Source organism: Furipterus horrens, unplaced genomic scaffold (assembly GCF_987537825.1).
Source record: "Furipterus horrens unplaced genomic scaffold, mFurHor1.1.pri manual_scaffold_6, whole genome shotgun sequence".
Classification (NCBI taxonomy): domain Eukaryota; kingdom Metazoa; phylum Chordata; class Mammalia; order Chiroptera; family Furipteridae; genus Furipterus; species Furipterus horrens.
Genome location: NW_028327176.1, coordinates 60,440,648 through 60,447,743, shown reverse-complemented (window position 1 = coordinate 60,447,743; position 7,096 = coordinate 60,440,648). Strand labels below are relative to the sequence as shown.

The following is a 7,096-nucleotide window of genomic DNA, read 5'->3' as shown; positions in this document are numbered from 1 at the left end:
CCCTGTCTCCTTATCTTGACAGGCTCCTGTGTTTGTTTGGCTCTGAGTCCTAGGTAGAGCTGTCACTCCTGTTATGTTGTAAGGGGCGGAGCCTTAGGTATTCATCATACAGGGTGACCCATTTCACCACATTGTGGTGCTGTATGTAGGGGACGGGTCAGAAAGGGAACAATGCTGCTTGCTTAACACTTGCCCTTTTTCCAGGCACTTCTCCCACTTTCGTACAGGACTGGCACCTCTGTAGCTGTTGACCTGGCCATTGTTCCCAGAATGGATGTCTGTGGATGTTCTAGGACCATGGAGTCCCTTTATTCAAGTGGACTCTGCTGAGAGAATGGCAGTTTCTTCCTCCCTGCCCCAACTCCCACTGGTTTACACAGTCAGAAGCAATGCGGCTTGATTTTCCCCAGTGCTGGTACTGTGAGCTGTGCAGTCTGCTCAGGAGCTGTGAATGCTCCCCATGTGTCCTCCATACTTTTTTTTAAAGTATATTTTATTGATTATATTGTTACAATAGTTCCAATTTTTCCCCTTTGCTACCCTCCACTCAGCACCCCCCTCCCCCAGAAACCCCCCCCAAAAGTCCATGGCCATGGTTCATACATACAAGCTCTCCTGCTTCACTCTTTCATATATTCTTCTTCTTCTTTTTTTAATAAATAAATGTTTAATTAATTATTTTAACAAAAAAAAATAACAATCCCTCCCTCTCAGATATTAAGACCCTTTATAATCTTATGAAGGACAATGGGCGAAGGTCTCAAGCTCTTCTAGCTGCTTCAAGCTGGACATGGTTGTCGTCCTACCTACCCTTGGGTCCAGAAATCCCTAATAAGAGTAAGGGTGTGGAGGAGACATGGGGAAGGATCGTGCAGACTCCAGGTCAGTTGGCTGTCCCCGGACAACAGCGTGCTTGGTTTAACATGCTGGCATCCTTGTTGTATTCTGGGGGCAACAGATTTGGCAAAAGGGTTAAAAGACATCATTTAATCTATAAACACTAGATGACAAAAGACAGGTATAAATTTTTCAATGTCCCACATTAGGGAAAAAAAAAAAAGGACTTCTTTGGAGGAAGGTGTCCCAGGCACATCTCACCTGTCCAAAACCCTTTTTCCCATTATACTTAGCTTTGGCTGAGGGAAATATTTAAGGTTTCCCACTCACCAGGCCTCTGGGCCCTTTCTGTCCAAGCCATTAGGATAGAAAAGAGAAACCAGTTTTAAAGTGAAGCCCACAGACCACCTCATTCTTCACCAACCCAGCCACCTAGTTCAGCCAAACCGTTGAGTCTCAGGAGGCAGCGCCGCAGACAGGATTAGGTTAGGCCTATACGTACAATCACTCAGGTAATGAGATCATAGGCTTATGCCCTTGAAAACAGAAAACACATGTTAATTTATGTAACATAACCCACAAACAAGTCTCTAAATCTGTAAGACTGTCTTATTGGAAAGACCTCCAGTTGCAAGGCATTTGACATTCTTCTTGCCTGTAAATTAAATATCTTTAATGATACCACATAGTTTAACTTTCAAGTAAAAACATATTTTAAATGAAAAGAAACTTTAAAGACGATTAGCTGTGCTACTTTATAGTCTACCTCTGGTCATTGTGATTTTCCTTAAATAATGATTTTTCTCCCTAAGATTACCCTCCTGGTTATTAAAGGGACTGCATTAAGTCCATTTTTAATTTATCCTGTTCATTTGCATAAACACAACAACAGCAGAAAATGATCACTTATGATCTTTAGTCCTGCTTTGCTAGAACTTACCCAAGGAACATTTAGGGTGACCTTCAGTCTGCCCTTCAGGGCACAGAAGCTGAGCCACATACCTGGTATTCAGCCTTGCCTGTATACACCTGTCTTTTCCAAGCCCTTCTGGTTTTACATTGTGCCTTAAGGTCCCTTCTAGCCATCTTTCAGGAAAATAACCTTCATTCCTTCCCTGGAAAGATTGCTGTGGACCGCACAACCAACCATGGTACCAGGCCTTTTATCTCATGGGTTTTTATTACCTTCGAAAGTCATTCCCAGTTCCTCAGGGCTTTTTGGTAACAACCAGAGCTCAAGCATGTCTCCTTTAGGCATGACATTCCAGTCAAAGATTTGGTCCAAAAAAAAACCCTCTATTAACAAGTGGTCTTATTAATTTTATGCAAAGAAACTTATGTCATTACTTACTTGTTTAGAATGCCAAACTCTGGAGGGATCAGATAGGGAGAAAAATATACAATGTGAAGGAAAATCCTTGTCCTAATATTCACTGAACTGGCATTTCCATTCTTCATATTTTCATTTTTACCCCACTAAAAAATTTTTTTCCATGACAGTTGTCTCACTTCCCCCCCCTTGCTTCCCTGCACCCTGTCCATCCCTTCCCCCACATTCAATCCCCACTCAGTTACCCATGTCCGTGGGTCATTTATACATGTTCTTTGAATAGATCCTTCCCCTTCTAACCCCATTTTCTCCCTCCTGCCTCCCCCTTTGTTACTGTTAGTCTACTCCTTGTTTACATACATCTGGTTAAATTTTGCTCATTTGTTTGTGTTGTCCATTAGTTTTCTGTAATAGGTGACAGCATAAGGTATTTTTCTTTTGTTGCCTGGCTTATTTCGCTAAGCATAATTCTCTCTAGTTCCATCCATGTTGTTGCAAATGGTAGAAGTTCCTTCTTTCTTTCTGCTACATAGTACTCCATTGTGTAAATGTACCACAGTTTTTTGATCCACTCATCTACAGACGGGCACATAGGTTGTTTCCAGCACTTGACTATTGTAAATAGTGCTGCTATGAACATTGGAGTGCATATGTTCTTTTGAATTGGTGTTTCAAGATTTTCTGTATATAAACCTAGCAATGGAATTGCTGGTTTAAAAGGCCGTTTCATTTTTAGTTTTTTGAGGAAATTCCAAAGTGTTTTCCATAGTGGCTGCACCAGTCTGCACTCCCACCAACAGTGCACCAGGGTTCCCATTTCTCCGCATCCTCCCCAGCACAAGTTGTTTGTTGATTTGTTGATGGTGGCCATTCTGACTAGTGTGAGGCGGTATCTCATCATGGTTTTTATTTGCATCTCTCTGATGGCTAGTGATGTTGAGCATTCTTTCATATGTCTATGGACCCTCTGTATGTCCTCTTTGAAGAAGTGTTTGTTCAGATCCTTTGACCATTTTTTAATCGGGTTGTCTGTCTTCTTGGTGTTGAGTTGTATGAGTTCTTTATATATTTTGGAGATCAATCCCTTGTCTGAGATATCATTGGCAAATATATTTTCCCATAAGTTTGGTTTCCTTTTCATCTTGCTGAAGTTTTCTTTAGCCGAGCAGAAACTTTTTAGTTTGATGTAGTCCCATTTGTTTATTCTTTCCTTTATTTCCCTTGTCTTAGGAGATATATCAGTGAAAATGTTGCTACGTGGGATATCTGAAATTTTCCTGCCTATGTTTTCCTCTAGGACTTTTATGGTGTCACAACTTACATTTAAGTCTTTGATCCATTTTGAGTTTATTCTGGTGTATGGTGTAAGTTAGTGGTCTAGTTTCATTTTTTTGCATGTCCCTGTCCAGTTCTCCCAACACCATTTGTTGAAGAGGCTCTTTTCACTCCGTTTGATGTTCCTTCCCCCTTCGACAAATATTAGTTGACCATATAGACCTGGATTTATTTCTGGACTCTCTATTCTGTTCCATTGATCTATATGTCTGTTCTTATGCCAGTACCAGCCTGTTTTGACTACCGTGGCCTTGTAGTATAGTTTGATATCAGGTTTTGGGATTTCTCCTCCTGTGTTCTTCTTCCTCAAAATTGCTGTGGCTATTCGGGCTCTTTTTTGGTTCCATATAAATTTTTTAATATTTGTTCTAGGTCTGTGAAAAATGTCATTAATATTTTAATAGGGATTGCATTGAATCTATAAATTGCTTTGAGTAGTATGGACATTTTAATGATGTTGCTTCTTCCCATCCATGAGCATGGTATATGCTTCCATTTATTTGTATCTTTCTTAATTTCTTTCTTCAGTGTTATGTAATTATCTTAGTACAGGTCTTTTACCTCCTTGGTTAAGTTTGCTCCTAGGTACTTTATTTTTCTTGTTGCTATGGTAAATGGGGTTTTTCTTTTAGTTTCTATCTCTGAGATTTTATTGTTGCTGTACAGAAATGCCTTCAATTTCTGAATATTGACTTTGTACCCTGCTATTTTGCCAAATTCACTTATTAGTTCGAGTAGTTTTTTTGTGGAGTCTATAGGGTTTTCTATGTACACTATCATGTCATCTGCAAATCATGACAGTTTTACTTTCTCTTTTCCAATTTGGATGCCTTTTATTTCTCATTCTTGTCTGATTGCTGTGGCTAGAACTTCCAAGACTATGTTGAATAAGAGTGGAGAAAGTGGACATCCTTGTCTTGTTCCTGAACTCAGGGGGAATGCTCTCAGTTTTTGCCCATTGAGTATGATGTTGGCTTCAGGTTTCTCAAATATGGCCTTTATTATGTTGAGGTATGCCCCCTCTATTCCCATTTTGCTGAGAGTTTTCAACATAAATGGGTGTTGTACTTTATCAAATGCTTTTTCTGCATCTATTGATATGATCATGTGGTTTTTGTCTTTCATTTTGTTTATGTGGTGTATTACATTTATTGATTTGCGAATATTAAATCATCCTTGCATCCCTGGGATGAATCCCACTTGATCATGGTGTATAATCTTTCTAATGTGTTGCTGGATCTGGTTTGCCAATATTTTTTTGAGGATTTTAGCATCTATGTTCATCAGCGATATTGGCCTGTAGTTTTCTTTCTTTGTTGTGTCTTGACCTGGTTTTGGAATTAGGGTTATACTGCCTTCATAGAACGAGTTTGGGAGTCTTCCGTTTCCTTGGATCTTTTGGAATAGTCTGAAGAGAATAGGAGTTAGTTCTTCCCTAAATGTTTTGTAGAATTCACCTGTGAAGCCATCCGGTCCAGGGCTTTTGTGTGCTGGGAGTTTTTGATTACTGCTTCAATTTCACTAGTTTTTATTGGCCTATTTAGGCTTTCTGCTTCTTCTTGATTCAGTTTTGGAAGAATATATGTTTCCAGGAATTTATCCATTTCCTCAAGGTTGTCAAATTTCTTCTGATACAGTTGTTCGTAATAATTTCTTACAACCCTTTGTATTTCTGTGGTATCAGTTGTGATTTCTCCTCTTTCATTTCTGATTTTATTTATTTGGGTCCTCTCTCTTTTTTTCTTGATGAGCCTGGTTAAAGACTTGTCAATTTTGTTTATCTTTTCAAAGAACCAGCTCCTACTTATGTTGATCTTTTGAATTGTTAAGGTAGTCTCTGTGTCATTTAATTCTGCTCTGATCTTGATGATTTCCTTTCTTCTACTTGATCTGGTCTTTGCTTGTTGTTCTTCCTCTAGTTCTTGTAGCTGTAGGGTTAAATTTTTTATTAGGGATTCTTCTAGCTTTTTTAGGTAGGCCTGTACTGCTGTGAACTTTCCTCTCAGGACTGCTTTCATTGTATCCCATAGGTTTTCGGTTGTTGTGTGTTCATTATCATTGGTTTCCAGAAACTTTTTGATTTATTCCTTGATGTCATTGTTAGCCCATTCATTATTTTTTTTTTAAAGTACAACTTCCATTTTATTTATTTTCCAGAGAACTGTTCTTCAGTCCTTAAGAACTTAGCTCCTTACATGGGCTTTGGTGGAGGACGTGGGGCAGCACCCGCAGGTCTGAATCGGGGTGGAGGTGTTCGGTCCTTCCGGGCTTCATGAGAGCGATTCCTGACTACCTTGCTGTGAATGGCACAACTCACACAGTAATGCAGTTTCACATACAGCTTGGGAAGCACATAGGCGTCGAAGACACTCGCTTCTGAAATGTCCCTCACGGCTGCGGCCTCAACTATGTTTCGAATGACAAACTTTTTAATGGCCTTATCCTTGGGCACGCATCAGGCGCAGTTGGTGCAGCAAATAGGCTGCACATGGCCGCGGCCTTTCTTGGCACGACCGTTGTTCCTTCTTTTCTTGGTCATCTTGGAAGCGAGGACCCGCGAAAAGCCCATTCATTATTTAATAGCATGTTATTCATTCTCCATGAGTTTGAATGTTTTTGAGTTTTTTTCTTGAGGTTGACTTCCAACTTTAAGGCATTGTGATCTGAGAAGATGCTTGATATAATTTCATTTTTTTTGAATTTGTTGAGGCTTGTTTTGTGTCCTACTATGTGGTTTATCTCTGAAAATATTCCATGGGCACTTGAGAAGAATGTATATTTTGCTTCTTTGGGGTGAAAAGTTCTATATATATCGACTAAGTCCATTTGATCTAGAGTATTGTTCAGTGCCTCAATATCTTTGGTGTTTCTGTGCTTCGAAGATCTGTTCATTGTTGACAATGGGGTGTTAAAGTCCCCTATTATGAGTGTGTTGCTGTCTATATCTTTCTTGGAGTCTTTCAAAATTTTCCTTACATATCTGGGTTCTCCTAAGTTGGGTGCATATATATTTATAAGGGTTATATCTTCCTGATGGATTTTTCCCTTAAGTATTATGAAATGCCCTTCTTTGTCTCTTTTTATGGCCTTTGCTGTGAAATCAGTTTTGCCTGATATAAGTATTGCTACCCCAGCTTTTTTTTCATGTCCATTGCTTGAAATACTTTTTTCCATCCCTTCACTTTCAGTCTGTGTAGATCTTTTGTTCTAAGGTTGGTCTCTTGTAGACAGCATATATGTGGGTCATTCTTTCTAATCCATTCAGCTATCCTGTGTCTTTTGATTGGAGCATTTAATCCATTTACATTTAAGGTTATAAATGATAAGTACTGATTCATTGTCATTTTCCCTCATTGTACTCGTGTTCCTCTCTGTCTCTCTCTGTTTCTTCATCTTCTTAAAGCAGACCCTTTAGCATCTCTTGCAATGCTGGTTTGGTGGAGATGTATTGTTTTAGTGTTCTTTTGTCTGGGAAACTCCTTATTTCACCTTCCATTTTGAATCAGAGCCTTGCTGGGTAGAGTATTCTTGGTTGTAGGCCTTTGTTTTTCATGGTTTGGAACGTTTTTTGCCATTCCCTTCTGGCTTGTAGTG

At 39.4% G+C, this 7,096-nt stretch overlaps 1 pseudogene; it reads right to left on the bottom strand.

Annotated features, from left to right (window-relative positions):
- Window positions 1–5,631: 5,631 nt before the first annotated feature.
- On the bottom strand, window positions 5,632–6,060 carry LOC150006303 (small ribosomal subunit protein eS26 pseudogene; annotated as a pseudogene).
- Window positions 6,061–7,096: the final 1,036 nt, after the last annotated feature.